Raw genomic sequence first — 24,204 nt, 5'->3', positions numbered from 1 at the left:
GGGGTAGGGGGGAACCCAGGCCCACCCTCTACTCTGGGTCCCGACCCAGGAACCCTCTGGCGGAAGCCTCGCTGTCCTCCTACTGTCCCCTCGTCTGTCTGCTTCCCTGGGCCGCTTCCCCTACGGCCCCTTGCACCCGCTAGGCCCTTCCACTCAGGGCCTGCAGCCTGGCAGGCCTCAGGCTAGAGCTCCCCTCTGCTCCCTGAGCCTGGCCAGCACTGCGCTATCCGCGGTGCTAGTCTCCCAGCTTGACAATAGACCTTCCCCTCTCAAAGGCCTGGGACAGACTGACTGCTCTCTCCCTGAGCAGCAGAAATAGAAAAGTTCTAAAGTTGTGCAAACCATCCTTAACTAAAACAGAAAAGAGTTTATAAGAAGCTGTTACTCAGCACGATGGAAGTGTTTTTCTTCTTGGGCTGTCCAGTGCAACTTGTCTCTAGAATCAACTGGAATCTCTGCTATCTCAGAGTATCTATTTACCCTTACGACTTTGGGTCTTGATCTAAGTTTTTTGCCTGTGCTAGCAACAATCAGCATTTACTATATTTACTCATCTCAGATAAGGACTAAACATCTCAAAGAACCTCCAGTTACTGAGATTCATAGTGAATTGGAGACACCTTCCTTAGTCTTCTGTGTTATTAATGTTACTGCATGGGAAACAACTTTAGTAGGAAGGAATTTCTGTAGAGAAAGCCTTATTTTGCAGCATACAAATGAATCACCTGTGTCTCAGTACTGCACTGTGATTATAGAGAACATCATGTAGTTATTTTCTACATGTGACAAATAAATCCAGGTGGTACCAGTAACCACATCGAGGGTTTCTCCACAAGACCTTCCAGCAGGGACTGTCTTGGAAGTAGGTGTTAGTAATGCACAATTCTCGGGGCACATTCCAGTTGTCTGTGCCCATTGCCATTCATTTTTTGCCCACTCTGTGGTGGCTAATGCATAGTAGCCACATATCATGATCTGAGCTGACTTTAGCATTGAAGTCTCCCAGTAGATAGTAGCTCGCCCAATGGTAGCTTAGTGATGATGATGTTGAATTGCTGATAGAACAATCACTTCTCTTCAGAGATAGAGGAAATCATATGAACAGATGTACATTATATGTACTGATGATGATGGAATGTCACCTGTGGTAGACATTCTTAGTGATACAATATGATCTGATGTTGCAACAGAGTATTTGACCATGGGCATTAATGAATTTTTGACTGAATACCCCACCCTGTGTTTGTTGAGGTCTGGTTTACTTTTTCCATGCCAGAAAAAAAATGTGTAATTTATGTCATGTAGAGAGCTTGTGTCAGCTAGTCTAGCTTCGCAGAGAGTGGCTACATCTATCTAAAACTTCTCCAGCTCTCTGTCAATAATGGCAGACTTTCTAGGGTTATTGACCTACTCTTGATCATTTGACATTACCAGTGCAAACTTGAAAAAGGTGACCACTGTACCTGAAGCTTTGGCGTGTATGTATAGGCAGAAGAAAAAAAAGGAGGCAGAGGCTTCCCTCAGTATCAATATCCCACTCTCAGTGGCAGTGACTAGGCCAAAGGCTGGAGACCACAATGTTTTATAAGACAGCACAGCTGCAAAAAATGCCAGAGGGTAGAGCTGAGTTGCAGTGCCAACCCCCTCATGTTTTCTCAACAGTGGAGTTGGTTCAGATTTTCTCCCCTAGACTTTGTTCAGCCAATAGCTATCTTCAAGACAGCAACGTCAGCTAAAGTTACTTTTCTGGATATTGTTTTTCAATCCGGTGGGTCTCTGGCATATCCCACCACTCCGTATGTTGTGGGATTCCCAACCTGTGTCGGGTTGTACTGAGTCACATGCTACCAGTAGCGTGCCTGACCCGATCCTTACAAAGTAGAAACAGTGCGGAGGATAGAGCATGCCTCTCAGTTTGGAGGTCTTCTAAAAAATTGGCACAATCACTCAGTGGGCTAAATCATGCTTTCCACTCAGTGCAGCCCATGCAACTGAAAGGTGTAAATGAGGACAGAATCCTGACAAGTAATTTGTTTTTGTCCACCAAATAACATAATAGATTTTTATAGACTTTTTTGTTTGTACCATGTGATGGGCACTTTCTAAGCATATAAGAAAACATGTAACACTGCCTTGTTCTGGCCCCCACCTGCACTCCCCTGCTGCCCCAGTACTGGGCTCCCCTCCCACCTCCTGCCACCCCAGCCCTGGGCTCTCTCCCCCACCCTCACCCACACCCCCTGCGGCCCCAGCTCTGGCCCCCACCTGCACCCCCTGCCGCCCCAGCCCTGGGCTCTCCCCCAAAGAAAGAATTGGGTGGACTAAATGGACAGTGCCCCTCTCTATCTGAATCCTAGCAAGGGAGATCCCACTAGAATTTAAAATGAAAAGTAAGGGAGGGGAGGCTCTACTAGGACCTTGACAGCTTTAGATGTACTTTACGTACAGTACCAGGCACGTAGGATGATTTACACTTCTGAGCCTTGGAAGCAGAAATTGACTTTTCTTTTCCAGATTTAGCTAATATTCAGAAAGGGAATCTAGCACCTGCCTTCCAGATTTGAACACCCTCAAAATTCAGGAGTGCTCAAGCTCAATTTGGGCAGCTGTTACTTCATTTCTGCCAAATCAAATATACTGATCCACTGTAACTTGCTGTAGAAAAAGAGGAATAAATTGAGCAAGAAATGCTTCCCAGTGGTTATTAGGACTGGAATTGCTATTTTCAACAGCCATTGCTTTTTTTTTTTTTTTTTTTAAGTTTTAGTTTTATTTGTTTAAAAGGAAGACAGTAATATTGCATTGGCAAATTCCCCATAGAAACAAAGAATGGAACAAAAGAATAATAAGGGCACCTCAACTTTTCCTCATTTATGTAGGAAAGTCTTATAATATGCATCCAGATATCCTTCAATCACCCAAGCTAAAAATTGTTCCACTTTACTGCAGTTCTGTAACCATATGGGAACCAATCCTGTCTGTTTTCTGTGCACATCCAAAATTCCTGCGGAATGACCCACCCTGGAAGCGAGTTACCAGTGACCCAGGGCTGGGGCGGCAGGAGGGTGCAGTTTGGGTGGGGGGAAAGAGAGAGCCCAGGGCTGCAGGGGGGGGGGGGGAGGCCAAAATGTTTTTGCTTGGGGCAGCAAAATACCTAGAGCCGGCCCTGCCCTTCCCAGCCAGCCATCTAGACTGATTGCATTCTGTCTAGTGGGCATTCCTCGGGTGTAAACTCATTTGTAATAGATACATAGACAATATTCCTAACTTCAGATACCAGAATGATACATGCATACATGTAGGATAATCATATTCAGTATATTATACGTTTTTCAATGATATCTCACATGCCTTATCTTGCACAAAATACATCATAATTATACCATACTCCTATCATAATAATATTACAATGAAGAATATGGGGTGTAATGCCACAGTATGTATTAGGGTTATACTGGATTTTCAAGGTCTTATGTGTGATTTTTTTAAAAAATACTGTTTTCCCCCTTTTCTTAAACACATTGTTCCTGACTATTTCTTTAACTTTACTGTTAAATAGGCTTTTAAAAGTTGAATATAGAAATTTGTTGTGCCATTCAGCATATTAGAATAATTGAATAATAATTATTGAAAAGAAAGGAGAAAGGACGAGGAGAGTATCAGAATATTGACTGGTTGTAAAAGTGGTGAATGGAAGCAAAAAGCAGAACAATTCCCATTTCCCCCCTCTTTTTAACATGTGTATTGTACATCAAGTGGTACTGTGGAACACCTCAGATCTGGTATGAAGCCAAAAATGGGAGAGCACTTTGATTTTCATCACAACAAATCTAGCTTTGCTAAATTATGGCTAAGACTAAAATGGGACTACTCCAGTGACATAAGTATTGACCTACATACGTATTTCTAGGCTCAAGACCTATTGCAATTTAAGAAAACACGCAACAAATGGGTATAAAGCTCAGGTGGGAAAATTGGGAGGGAAGTCAGTGGGTAACAGTGATGGGAATATGTGGTTACAAAGACTAGCTTTGTGCACAATTTGCAGGTTTTCATCTGTTTTTATAGGAGATATTAATGAGGCCTAGCCAGTGATATCTAGCCAGTGACAACCCCTGTCTCCATCCCCACAAAAAAACAAAACAAAACATGGTATCTTTTATGCAAATTTTTTATGTATGATTTAATACCAAGGTTTACTATATGTGGCAAGAGATAGGAGATTTAAAAAATAAAACCAGAGAAATTGAGTTCTGGTGCTTACTAGCAGTTGGAGAACACATTTGCAGACAATCATCAGTTCCCAGTACACTTCATACTTCTCCCTAGCTTGACACTCCATTAAAGAAAAAGAAGGAAAAGGCTTCCCCAGGCTAGATTATTCTTGTCAGTCAGTCAGGAGATAATGTCCTAGTATGAAGCAAATGCCTTTTGTAAAACCACACTAAAAATAATTGCTTAAAATATTATGGTGGCATCATTTCTTTCATTATCACTTGCACAGGTTGCCTAAGAAACAAGTCACAGCTATTTAGTCAATAATTCTCTTCAAGTACAAGTGATTCCATTAAATAGCACTAAATGTATCCTAAACAGATTTTTACACCTACGTTACCTGCTAAAGTGATTCAGTTCATGCAACATCACAATTGAAGATTAAAATACAAATTCAAGGCCAACCAAAAATGCTTTATTTCAAATATTCACACATGCATACACACAACCCCCACCCCAAATCTTAACTATTAAATGACACCATAAATCTAAACATGTTAACACCAAAGTAAGGCATAATTTCTACACCTTATTATTTGATAAGGGGCTGGGAATAAAATCTTAATCAAAATCTCACTAAAAATTTCTCTTTTATTACATAATTTAAAACACATTTTACCTGTGCTTTGTGCTTGCTGAGAGGATGAAGTTTAATATATGCTAGCAACTTGCCAACTCTCATACTGCACAAAGGAGATTCCATTCTGACTAGAAATATTCTTTTCCTATGTTTGATCTATTGTGAAAATGATAAAAGTTAACATTTAAATTATAGCTAGCTGCAAATTTGTGCATTCAAATGTAAATCAATTCTCTTTCAGGAAGAAACTCTTCAGTCTTTACGTGTTAGGAAATAAGTCTGGTACCTCTGGGTCCACATGCATTGTGCTCATGCACCTAATAGTAATGGTTGCTATTGCCTATTTTCCATCCCAGAAGGCAAGAATTTGGAGCTGTTTTGAAAGTATCTGTTCAAGCAACCAGCTGAGCGGCGAACAGCAGAGGCTAACAGCGGGAGTTTGCCAAGAGGAGGTACGCTAAGTGCTGCATTAGGGGGGCTGTGTTGGTGAGTATCTGAGTGCCTGCTGCTGGGACAGTTGGTCAGTTTGACCGTGTGCTTGATTGCTTGCTTGTTTGTTTGAAAAGTGTGAATTGGGAGTGCTTTGTTCCAGGTGGGCCTTGAGTGGGCCTGACTGGTATATAAGGGCAGTCAGCAGCGAACCAGCTGAGCGGCAAACAGCAGAGGCTAACAGCGGGAGTTTGCCTGGGAGTTCGCTTGGGGAGAGCTCACTGAGGCTTTCATCTGCAGGTTTCTCTGAGTAGTTCCTGCAACAGTTGAGGAAGCTCTTAAGAGAACGGTGATATGGAAGGTGAGCGATCAGCTGTTGTAACCTGCACAGGTTGTGCCATGTTTGTCTTTCTTCCACAGAACAGAAGCGACTTTGTCTGTACAAAGTGCAAGCTGGTCTCCATGTTGGAAGAGAAGGTTCGAGGGCTGGAGAAACGAGTGTCGACTTTGCGTTGCATAAGGGAAAATGAAGATTTCCTGGACAGGCGTCAGGAGATGCTTCTACGGCCACAATGTTCTGAAGATTCAGAGCAGGCGCAGCAGGGACAGAAGGATTGTGAGGAGGTTTGGCAGCATGTGACCTCCAGAAGGAGAAAGAGGAGCGTCCATGCACCAGCAATGGAGATACAGGTGAGCAATCATTTCCATGTTCTCTCTACAGGCACTAATGCGGAGAGTGGACTAGATGACCCATCTGAGGGAAGGGAGCAGAAGGAGACTCCACCGATTGGAAGGCAAAAGATGCACTGTCCTAGGGATGGGGGTTCCACGACCACCACTCCCAAGAGGAGGAGGAGGAGGGTGGTGGTGGTCGGGGACTCCCTCCTCAGGGGGACTGAGTCATCTATCTGCCTCCCCGACCGGGAAAACCGAGAGGTCTGCTGCTTGCCAGGAGCTAGGATACACGATGTGACGGAGAGACTGCCGAGACTCATCAAGCCCTCGGATCGCTACCCCTTCCTGCTTCTCCACGTGGGCACCAATGATACTGCCAAGAATGACCTTGAGCGGATCACTGCAGACTACGTGGCTCTGGGAAGAAGGATAAAGGAGTTTGAGGCGCAAGTGGTGTTCTCGTCCATCCTCCCTGTGCAAGGAAAAGGCCGGGGTAGAGACCGTCGAATCGTTGAAGTCAACGAATGGCTACGCAGGTGGTGTCGGAGAGAAGGCTTTGGATTCTTCGACCATGGGATGGTGTTCCAAGAAGAAGGAGTCCTAGGCAGAGACGGGCTCCACCTAACGAAGAGAGGGAAGAGCATCTTCGCCAGCAGGCTGGCTAACCTAGTGAGGAGGGCTTTAAACTAGGTTCACCGGGGGAAGGAGACCAAAGCCCTGAGGTAAGTGGGGAAATGGGATCCTGGGAGGAAGCACAAGCAGGAGAGCACAAGAGGGGAGGACTCCTGTCTCATGCTGAGAAAGAGGGACGATCGATGAGTTATCTTAAGTGCCTATACACAAATGCAAGAAGCCTGGGAAACAAGCAGGGAGAACTGGAAGTCCTGGCACAGTCAGGGAACTATGATGTGATTGGAATAACAGAGACTTGGTGGGATAACTCACATGACTGGAGTACTGTCATGGATGGATATAAACTGTTCAGGAAGGACAGGCAGGGCAGAAAAGGTGGGGGAGTTGCGTTGTATGTAAGAGAGGAGTATGACTGCTCAGAGCTCCGGTATGAAACTGCAGAAAAACCTGAGTGTCTCTGGATAAAGTTGAGAAGTGTGAGCAACAAGGGTGATGTCGTGGTTGGAGTCTGCTATAGACCACCAGACCAGGGGGATGAGGTGGACGAGGCTTTCTTCTGGCAACTAGCAGAAGTTGCTAAATCGCAGGCCCTGGTTCTCATGGGAGACTTTAATCACCCTGATATCTGCTGGGAGAGCAATACAGCGGTGCACAGACAATCCAGGAAATTTTTGGAAAGTGTAGGGGACAATTTCCTGGTGCAAGTGCTGGAGGAACCAACTAGGGGCAGAGCTTTTCTTGACCTGCTACTCACAAACAGGGAAGAATTAGTAGGGGAAGCAAAAGTGGATGGGAACCTGGGAGGCAGTGACCATGAGATGGTCGAGTTCAGGATCCTGACACAAGGAAGAAAGGAGAGCAGCAGAATACGGACCCTGGACTTCAGAAAAGCAGACTTTGACTCCCTCAGGGAACAGATGGGCAGGATCCCCTGGGAAAATAACATGAAGGGCAAAGGGGTCCAGGAGAGCTGGCTGTATTTTAAAGAATCCTTATTGAGGTTGCAGGAACAAACCATCCCGATGTGTAGAAAGAATAGTAAATATGGCAGGCGACCAGCTTGGCTAAACAGTGAAATCCTTGCTGATCTTAAACGCAAAAAAGAAGCTTACAAGAAGTGGAAGATTGGACAAATGACCAGGGAGGAGTATAAAAATATTGCTCAGGCATGCAGGAGTGAAATCAGGAAGGCCAAATCACACTTGGAGTTGCAGTTAGCAAGAGATGTTAAGAGTAACAAGAAGGGTTTCTACAGGTATGTTAGCAAGAAGAAGAAAATCAAGGAAAGTGTGGGCCCCTTACTGAATGAGGGAGGCAACCTAGTGACCGAGGATGTGGAAAAAGCTAGTGTACTCAATGATTTTTTTGCCTCTGTCTTCACGCACAAGGTCAGCTCCCAGATTGCTGCACTGGGCAGTACAGCATGGGGAGAAGGTGACCAACCCTCTGTGGAGAAAGAAGTGGTTCGGGACTATTTAGAAAAACTGGACGTGCACAAGTCCATGGGGCCGGATGCGCTGCATCCGAGGGTGCTAAAGGAGTTGGCGGGTGAGATTGCAGAGCCATTAGCGATTATTTTTGAAAACTCATGGCGATCGGGGGAGGTCCCAGATGACTGGAAAAAAGCTAATGTAGTGCCCATCTTTAAAAAAGGGAAGAAGGAGGATCCGGGGAACTACAGGCCTGACAGCCTCACCTCAGTCCCTGGAAAAATCATGGAGCAGGTCCTCAAGGAATCAATTATGAAACGTTTAGAGGAGAGGAACGTGATCAGGAACAGTCAGCATGGATTCACGAAGGGGAAGTCGTGCCTGACTAACCTATTTGCCTTCTATGATGAGATAACTGGCTCTGTGGATGAGGGGAAAGCAGTGGATGTGTTATTCCTTGACTTTAGCAAAGCTTTTGATAAGTCTCCCACAGTATTCTTGCCGTAAAGTTAAAGAAGTATGGGCTGGATGAATGGACTGTAAGGTGGATAGAAAGCTGGCTAGATCGTTGGGCTCAACGGGTAGTGATCAATGGCTCCATGTCTAGTTGGCAGCCGGTTTCAAGCGGAGTGCCCCAAGGGTTGGTCCTGGGGCCGGTTTTGTTTAATATCTTTATTAATGATCTGGAGGATGGTGTGGACTGCACTCTCAGCAAGTTTGCAGATGACACTAAACTAGGAGGCGTAGTAGATACACTAGAGGGTAGGGATCGGATACAGAGGGACCTAGACAAATTAGAGGATTGGGCCGAAAAAAACCTGATGAGGTTCAACAAGGACAAGTGCAGAGTCCTGCACTTAGGACGGAAGAATCCCATGCACTGCTACAGACTAGGGACCGAATGGCTAGGTAGCAGTTCTGCAGAAAAGGACCTAGGGGTCACAGTGGACGAGAAGCTGGATATGAGTCAACAGTGTGCTCTTGTTTCCAAGAAGGCTAACGGCATTTTGGGCTGTATAAGTAGGGGCATTGCCAGCAGATCGAGGAACGTGATCGTTCCCCTTTATTCAACATTGGTGAGGCCTCATCTGGAATACTGTGTCCAGTTTTGGGCCCCACACTACAAGAAGGATGTGGAAAAATTGGAAAGAGTCCAGCGGAGGGCAACAAAAATGATTAGGGGTCTGGAGCACATGACTTATGAGGAGAGGCTGAGGGAACTGGGATTGTTTAGTCTCCAGAAGAGAAGAATGAGGGGGGATTTGATAGCAGCCTTCAACTACCTGAAGGGGGGTTCCAAAGAGGATGGAGCTCGGCTGTTCTCAGTGGTGGCAGATGACAGAACAAGGAGCAATGGTCTCAAGTTGCAGCGGGGGAGGTCCAGGTTGGATATCAGGAAAAACTATTTCACTAGGAGGGTGGTGAAACACTGGAATGCATTACCTAGGGAGGTGGTGGAGTCTCCTTCCTTGGAGGTTTTTAAGGCCCGGCTTGACAAAGCCCTGGCTGGGATGATTTAGCTGGGAATTGGTCCTGCTTTGAGCAGGGGGTTGGACTAGATGACCTCCTGAGGTCCCTTCCAACTCTGATATTCTATGATTCTATGATTCTAAGTAATGTTGTGTTACACTGCTCTACAGCCAAAATGCTTCTGAAATAAATGTAGTTAAACTTTACTAATTCTGGGTCACTGAGACCGAAAATGATGCTTAAAATTATTGATTGGCTCTAGTTTTCAAGATATGCTATTGGGTCAGTATATACGACCCTTGACTTGGGAATGGCGGAGGATAAGTGAGTTATAAAGGGAAGGGATCTCAATTTAAACCAGAAATGACTAAAATACATCTTTGACTGGATCTATGAATGAATCTATGACTGGGTTTGGACAGTACTTGCTTTTTAGGCAAAACAATGAATGATGCAATCTGAAGCTGGTATTGCATCATACATGATATGAATTGCATCATGTTATTCCTAGAAGTCATGGATGATGCAATCATAATGAAGCTTACATCACTCTGCTGAACAAATTGCCCTATATCGGCTCTAGAAATCATACAGTGTCGTGCTCTCTTATTTGTCAGTGTTTGCTTTTGCAAAGGGACACATTTCTGTTTAGCCAAAGTGAGCAGAGATGCCTCGTACTTGTGTGAACAGTGCAGATAACTTCTGCTATGTTTGTGGTGAAGTGACTTTTGCATCACAAAAGCGCAGTATAACCACTATGTTTAAGAAAGCCTATCACCTTTATTTTGGCTGCAAAATTGGAGATCAGGACCCCACACATATGCTGCAACACTTGTGCAACAAATCTTCGCCAGTGGTTGAACAGGAAAAGGAAATCTATGCCTTTTGCAGTGCCAATGATTTGGAGAAAGCCAACAGATCATACCAGCAATTGTTACTTCTGCATGGTGCCTCCAGTTGGGAAAGGTGTGTCAAAGAAGAAAAAGTGGACTGTGCATTATCCAAACATTCCATCAGTCATACGCCCAGTACCCCATGGAGAAGGACTGCCGGTTCCTGATGCACCAGAATCATTCTCACTTGAATCAGATGAGGAAGAGGAAGAGGATGAAACTTCTGGTCCTGAACCATCACTGTCACAGGACCCACATTTTCTCCCATCCTCCTCCTCTGAACCACACCTCATAACACAAGGTGAACTGAATGACCTTGTCAGGGATTTGGAACTACCCAAGAGGAAGGCAGAGCTGTTGGGCTCCAGACTACAGCAGTGGAATCTCCTGGCAGGTGATGTTAGGGTTTCCATGTTCCGTGACCGTCAAAAGGATCTTGTCCCATTCTTCTTCATGGAAGGTGATCTTCTAGTCTGCAACAACATCGATGGTGTGATGGCAGCCCTCAACATTGTTCACGATCCAGATGAGTGGAGACTGTTCATTGAGTCATTGAAGACGAATCTTAAAGCTGTTTTACTGCATAATGTCAATGTTTTGCCATCAATTCCAGTTGGTCATGCAGTCCATATGAAGGAAACCTATGACAACATGAAACAACTTTTGAGGTGCATAAAGTATGACCAACATCAGTAGCAGCTTTGTGGCAATTTGAAGGTTGTTGTTCTCTTGCTTGGTCTGCAGACTGGATACCCAAAGTACTGCTGTCAAGGCTGTATCCCCACTTTGAACTTTAGGGTACAAATGTAGGGGCCTGCATGAAAACTTCTAAGCTTAACTACCAGCTTAGCTCTGGTCCCGCTGCCACCATTCCCTCCCTGGGAAGCCTTGAGAAACCTTTCACCAATTCCCTGGTGAATACAGATCCAAACCCCTTGGATCTTAAAACAAGGAGAAATTAACCATCCCCCCTCCTTCCTCCCACCAACTCCGGGTGAATACAGATCCAACCCCCTTGGATCTAAAACAAGGAGAAATTAACCATTCCCCCTCCTTCCTTTCAACAAATCCTGGTGAATACAGATCCAACCCCCTTGGATCTAAAACAAGGAGAGATTAACCATTCCCTCTCCTTCCTTTCAGCAACTCCTGGTGAATACAGATCCAACCCCCTTGGATCTAAAAACAAGGAAAAATCAATCAGGTTCTTAAAAAGAAGGCTTTTAATTGAAGAAAAAGGTAAAAATCATCTGTGTAAAATCAGTATGGAAATTAACCTTACAGGGTAATCAAACTTAAAGAGCTCAGAGGACTCCCCTCTAGTCTTAGGTTCAAAGTACAGCAAGCAAAGATAAACACTCTAGTAAAAGGTACATTTACAAGTTGAGAAAACAAAGGAAAACTAACACGCCTTGCCTGGCTATTTACTTACAAGTTTGAAATAGGAGAGACTTGTTTAGAAAGATGTGGAGAACCTGGATTGATGTCTGGTCCCTCTCAGTCCCGAGAGCGAACGCACTCCCAAACAAAGAACACAAACAAAAGCCTCCCCCTCCCCCCAAGATTTGAAAGTATCTTGTCCCCTTATTGGTCCTTTAGGTCAGATGCCAGCCAGGTTACCTGAGCTTCTTAACCCTTTACAGGGAAAAGGATTTTGGAGTCTCTGGCCAGGAGGGATTTTATAGTACTGTACACAGGACAGCTGTTACCCTTCCCTTTATAGTTATGACAACTGCTGTTTTCTCTGCGAATGGGATAGTCGTGCAAGAGATTCCCACTACATCAAGAAAGATTGGCCACTCCGACAGTCATTGGAGCCTGGGAGGAAAAGTCTTCAGCATCCACCACTTGTTGAATCAAGGAAGATTTTGTTACCACCCTTACACATCAAGCTGGGTCTGATGAAGAACATTGTCATGGCCATTGACAAAACACAAGCAGCTTTCAAGTACCTCCGTGGAAAATTTCCAAGGTTAAGTGAAGCTAAGATAAAGGAAGGTGTCTTTGTTGGTCCTCAGATTCGTGAACTTCTTTGAGATGATGCATTTGACCATGCACTGCGTGGCAAGGAAAAGACGGCGTGGAAAGCCTTCCAGTTAGTGGCAATACATTTTCTCGGAAAAAACAAGGCAGATAACTACAGGTTGTTGGTGGAAAACCTCCTCAAGGCATACAAAAGCCTTGGTTGCAACATGTCACTAAAGATACATTTTTTTGCACTCTCATCTAGATTTCTTTCCACCGAACTGCGGAGCAGTGAGCGACGAGCACGGCGAGCGATTTCACCAGGACATTGCAAGAATGGAGAAACGCTATCAGGGCAAATGGAGCCCATCAATGCTTGCAGACTATTGCTGGACATTGACAAGAGATGCTCCATTTAATGAATACAAGAGACAAGCCAAGAAGCGCCGAGTAGACACTGAATAGGACTAAAAACTATGTACAGAATAGTTTTTTGCCTTTTGTTTCATAATAAATTTTATTTATATAACCCCTTTGCTGATTTTTAAAGTGTTACATAAACAGGACAGGTGAAATATTATCATGTAAAGCAACCATAAACACATGAAAAGACCTAGGTTTACAATTTATGATTAAAACTCTACTATCTACACAATATACATAGACATAAAATGTAAAATCTTAAATATCTTAGAAACAGTAGCCAATCAGTTGTTTTAATCGTCATATTTGAATTCAGCACATCAAAATACATAATAAATAGCACATTTTATCTCTGAAGCAGACGACGTCTCAAAAATTGTAGACCAGTGTTATTAATGGGAAATCTGAAAGTGTGAGGTAAAGAGAGCTGGTAAGACTGAGCTAATTGTTCATTAAGGGAAAAGTTTTAGAGATATATGAATCACAGTGTAAATGTTGTTAACATATATATAACTCCCATAGGTGGTTAACAGAAGTTATAAATATGCAGTGTATTCCAGTATAATATGTGGCAAAGAAAAGGCAGTTTCTGTGGTGGTGGAGTTGGAGGAGTCACTTCTAAAGTGTGACTGAAAAAAACAACAACAACAAACAGTTACACTATAAGATTAATAGATTCCAAGGCCAGAGGGGACCAATGTGATCATTTAATCTAATCTCCTATATAACACAGGCCATAGAACTTCCCCAAAATAAATCATAGAGCATATCTTTTTTGGGGGCGGGGGAAATCCCATATTGATTTAAAAATTGCCAGTGATGGAGAACCCACCACACACTTCATAAATCATTCCAATAGTTAATTACTCTCACTGTTAAAAAAAATTATGCCTTATTTCCATTCTGAATTTGTCTAGTTTTAATTTTCAGACATTAAATCATGTTTATACTTTTCTCTGCGAGATAAGGGCCTATTATTAAATATTTGTTTCTATGTATTTACTTATAAAAACTGTAATCGAGTCACCCTCTTCTCTTCCTTAAGCTAAATAGATTGAGCTCCTTGAATCTATCACTATTAGACATGTTTTCTGATTCTTTAATGTAGTGGCAATTCTCTGTACCTTCTTCAATTTTTCAACATCCTAGAATTGTGGACACCAGAACTGAACATAGTACTTCAGCAGTGGTCACACCATTGCCAAAAAAGACGTAAAATAGACTCTCTATTCGTACCAAGATTCCCCTGTTTATGCATCCAACAATCACATTAGCCTTTTTGGTCACAATGCTGTACTGGGAGGTCATGTTCAGCAGATTACCAACAACAACCCACAAATCTCTTTCAGAGTCATTGGTTCCCAGGATAAAGTCCCCCATTCTGTAAGTATGACCTACATTCTTTCTTCCTAGTGTATACAGCTACATTTAGCCATATTAAATTGTTCAGCCATATCATATTGTTTACTTGCATACAGCTTACCAAGTAACCCAGATCACTATGTATCTGTGACCAGTCTTCTTTGTTATTCACCATCACTAATTTTTGTATCATCTGCAAACTTTAACAGTGATTTTATGTCATTAATAGGTTATTTTAGGTCATTAATAAAATTAAATAGCGTAGGGCTGAAAACCTGCAGGACCCCATTAGAAATGCATCTGTTCAACCATATTTACAATTACATTTTGAGACTTATGAGTTAGACAGCTTTTAATCCATTTAATGTGTGCCATCTTAATTTTATATCATTCTATTTTTTAAATCAAAATGTCACAGTTCCAAGTCAAATTCCTTACAGAAGTCTAAGTCTGTACATCAACACTATTACTTTTATCAACCAAACTTGTAATCTCATCAAGCAAAAAAAAAAAAAAGGTTAACAGGATATATTTTCCATTAACCCATTTTGATTAGCCTTAATTATATAACTCTCTTTTAATTCTTTATTAATCAAGTCCCATAACTGTCACTTGGTTTACTTTCCAGGATTGACGTCAGACTGACAGGCCTATAATTACCTAGGTCATCCTGGTTTACTCATTTTAAATACTAGGACAGGGATCAGCAACCTTTGGCACGCAGCTCACCAGGGTAAGCACATCCCTCAGCCCATGCTGCTTCCCGCCGTCCCCATTGGCCTGGGATGTTGAACCGTGGCCAGTGACAGCCATGATTGGCCAAACCTGTGGATGTGGCAGGTAAACAAACCGGCCCGGCCCACCACGGGGCTTACCCTGGTGAGCCACATGCCAAAGGTTGCTGGTCCCTGTACTAGCACAGCATTAGCTTTCTTCCACTCTTCTGGAACTTCCCCAGTGTTCCAAGACTTATTGAAAGTCAATATTAATGGTCCAGTGAGTTCATCAGCTAGCTCTTTTAAAACTCCAGACTGCAAGTTATCCAGATCTGCTGATTCTAAAATATCTATTTTTAGTGGCTGCTGTTTTTATTAGTGGAATGGAAAGAGTTTTATAATATGATATGATTACAACACCTGTTTTTCCACCAGATACAGCACAGAAATATTTATTGAATACTTCTGCCTTTTCTGCATTATACATGGAACTAGCTCCAAGGTGGTAATTAGATACAGGATTATGCAGGAACGAAATATGTGCCTCCATAGAATTAGGCAGGAAGCACACACATATGGGGAAGCAGTTGGTACTATGGAATTTATATAGGGTTGCCAATTTTGGTTGGATGTATTCCTGGAGGTTTCATCATATAACATAATCTTTAATTAAAAATTAATCTTTAATTCCTAGAGACTCCAGGACAATCCTGTAGAGTTGGCAACCCTAAATTTACACCACTCCAGATTCTAAACAGGCTGGTGCATTCCCACAACCACTCCTACAATGGGGCAGAGCATCACAACCTCAGCAAATAATTATGGGGAATTTTGGGGAAAAAATGAGCTTGCTCTTATAATTGATTCACATATACAATAATCAAGACTCAAAACTAGGCAGAAATGTAGATGGTTTCTGTCCTTCCCCAGGACCATTGAAACATTCATATTAGACATCTGATAATCTGAATATTTACCTCTCATAGAAATATTTGACCTTCACTTTTGTTCTTTCACTAGCACTTACTTTTTGTTTCATTTACCCCTGGTTATATCTTTCAACAAAGGATGTTGAAAGCTGCTCAGCAGACTGCTTTACATATTGTAGATGTTGACTCATTCATTTCATAATTGGAAGATCCATGGTTGTTAATGCTTCTTGCAAATTTCCTTGTTCCTCAGCAGGGGGTTCATTTTTTTTCCCTACTAAGGGCCAGCTTAATACAAACAGGGATAATTTCATCTATACAAAGCCTTGACCCTAACCTGTAAAGCAAGAAGTATTGAACCTACAAAACTCATGTAATCCTGTTTTATGACATCACACAAACAAACCAGAGATGCTGAGTTAGCAACCCCACAGTGATCTGGACCTTGATATCAGCCCAGCATGTTACTGGTAGTGACTCAGAGACTTCACAGAGACTTTGGCCTTCACAACAGCCCCTGAAGCACAACATTTTACTGATGATCTCCTTCTTTACATATCTTCCAGACTGCTTCTCACTTTTGCTAAACATAAGAGTTGTAAGAATGGCATGCAAAAGAGACTCAACCAGCCAGGGAATAGAAAAACAAATTTCCTCTTACTTTGTGGCACCTAATCCTTCACCACAGCCAAAAGAGTGCATCCACCAAGACTGGTGATAGTGAGCTAAAGGTCGTTGATTCAATATTAGGCTGGGGAAAACTTCTAATCTTTGTTTCCATCTCTTTTAGACAAGACTGCTTCCTGCAGCTCATTTGGGGGCAGACCAGGGAACGAGCCAGACGTCCCTCCCAGGGAGCAGAACTGCCAGCAGAGCCCATGACTGGCTGTGGTGGGTGACATCTCTCCTGAGCCAGCCAGTGCCATGACATCATCTTAGCCACAGGAGACTGAACAACCTGAAGAGGGAGTGGAGAGCCCAGCAAGGAGACTGGAAACCAGACCCCAGAGGCTGTGGAGAGGTCCCACCAGTAGGAAGTTGCCAGGGAAACAAGACACTAATCCTCTTGTATTACCTGGTGGTGAGGCTGCAGAGGCATGTTTCCCTGACAACCCTGTGACAGAGTCACCCGTCTCTTCTAGGGCCCTGGCCTAGGTCCTCCAATCCTTGACCCTGCAATCAGGGCTGGGTAAGTTGTAAACTTTAGGCTGAGAGGCCTAACCTACTGATTTTTTAGCCCTCATCCAGGAGGCCTGAGCTACTAACTGTTTATTTGCTCCACCCTCATCCAGGAGGCCTGGGCTATTACTTGCTTAGTTGCTCAGCCGCAAGTCAGAATGCCTGAGAGACTAATCTGGCATGAGTGTGGATTCCCCAGCACCACTGAAGGGGACACCCTGGCCCTGAGATGCAACAACCTTATCCACATAGAGGATTTTGGTCCGATAAAGCCTATCATCATACTGCAGATCACATTCTGTCTCTCTTACAGCCTTCTTTTCTTTTCCATATAAAGTAACAGCTGTCAGAAATACATGCAAGGAAACTCAACTAGCAAAGCAAGAGAAAACCAAACAATTCCAATGGGCTCAGTATAGAGTATCTAAAATGAACCTCCCTCCCACCATCCTGACCACTTTCAGAACAATTCAGCAAGGAAAATTCTAGACTCATACTCTAAAAATATTACACTGTACTACAAATGCAATTGTGTATGTGTTATTGTAGCAGAGAGATGCTAATGTAATTCCTCCATTGTCAGCACTCTGAAGCCACCTCCCCGAAGAAGTGTGCATATGTTAATTCAAACTGGATTCTCCAGAGATCAATAGACAAAAGATCTTTTGATAAGTAATCTGCTTTTAAACTGGCTCAGGGCCTTTTCCCTGATCACCAAATGTACAGGACCTTTGGTCCACAGAGGGCCCTAGTTCTTAGCGAAGGATTGGAAGGCTTGGGCCTACTGAGGCACCATAGACTGTGTGCTTGTTCTGAGCTAAAGCTGTGATGAACTTAAAACCCCAAGCCAATCCCTTGGGTAGGGTATTGAGGGACTGCTCCTGCCAGAGCCCAGAGGACTGGTATAATCTCTAGTCATCTTATTGGCATGCATGTTTTTATTGTTTTTAATATGTCTTTTCTGTAGTGTTTTTACCTTAAGAATAAAATAGTTTTGCATAAACTCAACTGTGCATTATCTATAACTGTGGACAGTCACACTGTTAATTGTCTCAGCAAGCAGGTGTGCTTGGGCAGCCTATCTTATATCCATCTGATGCACTGTTCTTACACTTTCAGAAAGCTTTTGACAAGGTTCCTCACCTTGGCTCTTAAGCAAACTAAGCAGTAGTAGGATAAGAGGGAAGTTCTTCTCATGGATCAGTATATGATTAAAAGACAGAAAACAAAGAATGGAAATAAATGGTCAGTATTCCAAATAGAGAAGTCAATAATGAGATCGCCCCCAGGGATCTGTACTGGGAACAGTGCTGTTTAACATATTCATAAATTATTTGCAAAGGGGTGTAAACAGTGAAATGGCAAAGTTTGCTAATGATACAAGATAGTTTATCCCAAAGCTGACTTTGAAGAGTTACAAAGGGATCTCACAAAACTGGGTGATTGGGCAACAAAATGGCAGATGAAATTCAATATTGATAAATGCGAAGTAAAGCACATTGGAAAACATAAGTCCCAATTATACATACACAATGATGGGTCTAAATTAGAGATTACCACTCAAGAAAGAAATCTTGGAGTCATTGTGGATAGTTCTCTGAAAACATCCCCTCAATGTGCAGTGGCAGTAAAAAAGCTAACAATGTTAGGAAACATTAGGAAAGGGATAGATAATCAGTCAGTAAATATCAGTAATGGCACTATATAAACCCATGCTATGTTCACACCTTGAATACTGAGTGCAGTTCTGGTCACCCCATCTCAAAAAAGTTATATTAGAAACTGAAAAACTACAGAGAGGGGCAACAAAAATGATTAAAGATATGGAACAAATTCCATATGAGGAGAAATTAAAAAGCCTGCGACTGTTCAGCTTGGAAAAGAGACGACTAAGGGGGGCTATGATAGAGGTTTATAAAATGATGAATGGTGTGAAGAAAGTGAATATGGAAATATTATTTAAACCTTCACATAGCACACGAAACAGGGGTCACCCAATGACATTAATAGGCAGTAGGTTTAAAACATACAACAGGTAATGGGTCTTCACACAACACACAGTCAACCTGTGGAACTCATTTCTAGAGGATGTTGTGAACGCCAAAATTTCAACTGGATTAAAAAAAAAAAAGATGAAATTCATGAAAGATAGGTTCATCAATGGCTATTATCCAACATGGTCAGGGAAGTAATCCCATGCTCTGGGTGTCCCTAAATCTCAGACTGCCATATGCTGGGACTGGATGACAGGGAAAGGATCACTTGATAATTCCGTTGTTTTGTTCATTCTCTTTGAAGCAGTTGACGTTTGTCACTATCGGAAGACAGCGTTTTGGGCTATATGGACAATTGGTCTGACTTAGTAAGGCCATTCTTATGTTCATATGTCTCTAAGGGGAATAATACAGTAAGAGCAAGGAATTGTTCAGCCGGGAAATACTCTGATCAGAAGGGAGTAAGACATGTGCCTCCACCCAAGAAGGACAATGGCTGGGAAACTGGAAGCCTGGGCATGGGTGCCCTTGCTAGACCACTGAGGGGAAATAGAGGTGCACTTGTCCCAAACTGTGACAGCTTTTACCCATGACATATTCTTTCAAATAGGTGTTAGAGATAATGAGAAGTGGGGAAAAGACTTTCATTAAATTCTTAGTAATTTTCATGTAAACATCAGAAAAAGTTTGAGTAGCTCAGAAAAAACAATATCAAAAGACACTCTTTGCTGTCTTTCAGAGGTATATTTCAGTTTGTCTGAATCAAGATACTTGTTAAAAGAAAAAATGTATTGCATTACTGTGTGTTGACTCAAAAACAAGAATGTAATTATAATAGTGTGAGTAAACTTTTTATCCCCCACTAAGTTTGAGTTAAACCCTTCACCAATACATTAAAGCAAATAGGACTATATAATATAATCCTTGACACAGGGGTAGGGAGAAAGAAAAGCCCCCAAAGGACTTTAGCTGATAGATAGTAGTTCAACGTGTACATTTGGGGGGGGGGGGAAGTATTCTCATTTAACAACTTATAAATTTCACCTATTAAAGAACTTTAAATGGGTTTTATGAGCTGAATCATAAACACTTTATTGTCACAACAATACAATCAGACAAACTTATTTCAAATAATTGAGTCTTGACAGTTTCATATAAACACTCAGTGCTGTTTTATTTTTTACAGGTTTCAATTTGGCCCACAGTATGCTCTTAAAAGATTCTTTAGAATCAAATGTATATAATAAAGCAACATGGCTTAGTTCAACTTTACATGTCATTGAAAACATTACTTTTGGGGTAAAATACTACAGAATTTAAAATAATATTTCTATGGGCGTTTTTTTAACCATCGTCAGAAATTTAATATGGAATTGTGTGTTTTAAACTCACAATTTAATTAAGTCACAGACTAGATTCTCTTGGAGCAGATGCAAGAATTTAGGGTGTCATGGCAACATGCAATGGATGTTTTAGTGTGTCTAGAATGGGAAGCCCGATTTATGGATATAGCTGCAACAGTCTGTGGGTTTCTTTTATCTGGATGGTTGTAGTTTACTATTTCTTATTGCAATGATGGTGTCTAAAATTCCCCCCACCATGCAGAGCAGTTGATTTTTAAGTCATTGTAAAAAATGATTGAAATTTTCTTCTCCTTCTGTCCATAATATAAAACTATCTCCTAAATAATGGAGCTCCCTGAAAGGTACATTTTTTAAGGAATTTTTCTTCCAGATTTGTCGAAAAAAGGCCTGTGTGTTGTCATGCCATTCTGGTGTCAACAGCTTTTTTCTGTAATTTGTAAGGAATGGGTTTTTTTTTTCTGTTAAAACTGACAAAAAGAAAACTTTTATTAGAGCAAAACCATAATTTGTCATCCATAAATGTTAAGATCATAAAGTGAAATAATGATATGTTGGACCACAGCTTTCCCTTGTGGACAAGGAGGGGTAAGGAGTAGTCAAAGTTTTGCTCCGCCTCCTTAGTTTACCAGATAACATTCCCCTCTTGCTTCAGTAATTGATTCCTTCTCCCCCTGGAGCAAAGGAGAACTACATAGACAATTATGACTCCAACCTGCTCCTCACATGGCACAGTTATGGTCACCTATTATGGCAGATTGCAATGCCACAATATAGCCCTTGCTATGTAGCCCTGGTAAAGTCACATAACTTTGGATCCCCCAATCTTTAAAATGTATATTATAATAATAAAAGAGACAATCCAAATCTGGAACCTCCCATCAGAACAACTTAAATTTGGATGGTTAAGATGAAATGAAATCACCTTAGGCCTTTGTATAGCAAAAACAAAAATCAACAAAAATATAGATTTGCAAAACCAAAACCAAAAAACATAGAATGTTCGGAAAATCTCTGAGTAATACCTGCCACAGTATCAGGGTTGTGATTCTTAATTAGCAAATGTTTGGACAGTATTTTGAGATTGCTGGATGAAATCTGCTGTGTACATGTGGGGTACAGTATTATCTAAAATATAAAATTTACTTTCATTCTAATTTAAAAGTACACAGGTAATTTTAAAGTGTTACAATAATTTCACATGGTACAGAGTGGTTCCCCTAAATTGTATGGCCTGAATCATGCCTCAAAGATACAATCCATCTTCAGGGATGGAGTGGAACTTCATCATCCTAGTGGGTCACTAGGAGTCAAAATGCCTCCCAGAGTATCCTGCTCTATGGACTAGTTGAAGGGGAATAAATATAGTTCCAACCACAGTTCAGGGGTGCTGTTCATCCCTAAGAAACTAGGAAGGGTTCAGTCCTTGTGCTCCCCAGAGCAATTCCAGCTGGCTCTTGTGTGTGTATATGAGGGGAGATTCCTTCTACTTCCCCACTATATATGTGGGTGACGGCCAAGCACAGTCTGGGCCAGTATCTTGTCATATTTTGAAAGCTATTAATTCAGATATCCTGTTCCATATCCCTGGAACATCTTTTCTGAGATTATGGGCAGTTACTGTATGTGATAAGGGTAAATGAAACAACATTTTCTGACAGGCTGATTGACTTAAAAAAATGAACAACTATTAAATCTGCTATCTTGAAATTTCATCTAGGACGGTGTTCTCCTAATGCAATAATTTTAAAGAAATACTTCTTCCATCTGGTAAATGGAATTCATAGTCTTTGGATTCAAACTGTTTTAATGAAAGAGCAATTGTCTAGGAAAATGTACTCATAAAAAGTTCCATTTTTTCTGAAACTAGACTAGTTGAGATTTTGCACTTGAACAGAATCCTCTTATCTGAAATTAGTTCATTGATTTGCATACACACAGACCACAGATGGAAAGGAGATTTAAAAGTGAAAACACCATCTGCACTTATCTTTAATGACAAGTTATAGGGCTGCCTGAGAATCTCACATTCAATAACTAGTTTTCAATATGGTTTACAAGAGTCTTCATAATCTTAATTTGTTTTGACAATGCAAAGTTAATATTGTAAAAGCCAAAACAATTCAGGATAATCAGAAGACTTTGTATACTATCTGTATTGTTGTGAATGGTGTAGTGACGAATATTCTTCTGCACACTGGGAACATGTTGACGCAGAGATTCTGTAAATGTAATCAAAGGATACATTTGGTTTAATATTGCTATTCCAATCTGAGAGTGATATCATTGGAAATCATTGTCATTTGCAGTGGTGACCTGAATTATGTGATCATAATCTTATGTGGGACAAATTCTGAAAGGTAATAAGCACCTGGTACTCCCACTGAAGTCAATGGCAGTTGAAAGCCTTCAGCACTTTTTAGGACTCAATACCTCTCAAAATCGGGCTTTGATGTGTGTTAACACTTTTTCCTGCAAAGATTTCTATTTGTAGTAACCAGTATCACTCATGAACACATCAGAACTTGGAGGGTAAAATGAAGAGGCTTTCAGGCCAAAAGGGTGATCATTAACACTTAACATTTCCTCTCATATTGAAATATTGACAGGCAGGAGTTTTGGAAGGTGTGCAGTTGAAATCTAAGATGTGAAGATTTCATCTTCTACCTTTCTCTTCTGTAACCAAAGGTTTAAGCCTATTTAGGCAAATCTGGGTGCATGCTTAGTACCATTTATCTCTGATTTAATCTGATCGTCTCTGCATTTTTTAATATCACTTTGTTGTATGTAAAATACTTAAACTGTTTCTGGATTAAGCCACTATCATCTGTCTCGGGTAGTGAGAAACCATCCTTTGGCTGCTGATTTTTCATCTGAAGCACAGCTTGGGTTTCTGGCAAAGGCACAGAAGGTGTTCCATCCCATAAGGTGCTGTCAGTGCTCTGGGTACAGTTGAACCAATGCATGAGAGAGGCTTAAATATCATAGAGAAGAGTACGTGTGGATGAAGATATATGACAGCACTAAATCTAACCCAGAACTTTTTCTTTTGTGCAACATGACTCCAGGAGGAGATAACATACAACAGCAGAGAAAGAAAGAGGGTTGCTAAGACCCAGCTGGAACAAGGGCAGGGAAGGAAAGGAGCAGCTCACTCCCCCTCTTTTCCTTCCTGATGTCTCTCCTCCATGCAGTTTTGAAGCAGCTCCTTAGCCCTCCTTGATGGTGCAGCCCATGCCTTCCTATGGGCAGGGCCTAAATCCCTTATCTACCTATGGAGATTGCACCTTTTATAACTATGCATATATTAGAGCTCGCTGAATAGTAAGGAAACTGACTTGCTAATTTTCTTTTGTGCATAAAAAGTCTGTGTTCCTTGGGTTCGTACTATTCATTATTCACGAGTCTTCTGAAAACTGCCATATAGTCACGGGAACACCTGAGAATCTAATCTAATTATAGCACAATTGTTTATCTAAAAATTCACATTGGAAGCTTGTTACTCCTTAATTGCTCTTTGTTTTTGTTGTTGTTGTCCTGTAGAAAATGTTTTAATCGTTCAGTGAGGGAGCAGAAACAATACTATGAAACTTAGGCAACCTGTCACATAACATAAATAATGAATAGCAAAAAGGGAATAGTCAAAGTGAACACATTACAAACAATCCATTGCCTGAAAATTACTTTTCCAAACTATACAGTGAATAGGAACAATGGATACACTAGTAGAAAATCAGGGTTTGGACTGAGTACAAAAGGACTGCTTTTGCTGCCAAAAAAGGACTCATTCTGTCTGTCTGTTTCTGTTTAATCTCAAATATTATTTTTTAACAAATATTTGCAACAGTCTTGTAAGCTTTTCCATACAAGCAGAAAAATTAAGGGAGCTC

At 41.6% G+C, this 24,204-nt stretch overlaps 1 long non-coding RNA gene across 1 annotated transcript in view; it reads left to right on the top strand.

The window, feature by feature from the left end:
- The window catches only part of LOC135983986 (uncharacterized), a 35,312-nt gene extending 17,350 nt beyond the window's left edge, over positions 1 to 17,962 (top strand). The window contains exon 2 of the long non-coding RNA XR_010601882.1: positions 16,571 to 17,962. This is a non-coding gene — a long non-coding RNA (uncharacterized LOC135983986). The remainder of the gene's footprint in view (positions 1 to 16,570) is intronic.
- The last annotated feature ends 6,242 nt before the right edge of the window (positions 17,963 to 24,204 follow it).

The sequence above is a fragment of the Chrysemys picta genome, chromosome 1, assembly GCF_011386835.1.
Source record: "Chrysemys picta bellii isolate R12L10 chromosome 1, ASM1138683v2, whole genome shotgun sequence".
NCBI classification, from domain to species: Eukaryota; Metazoa; Chordata; order Testudines; family Emydidae; genus Chrysemys; species Chrysemys picta.
Note: the sequence above shows the minus strand (reverse complement) of the source record. Positions and strands in the feature narration are given on the sequence as shown.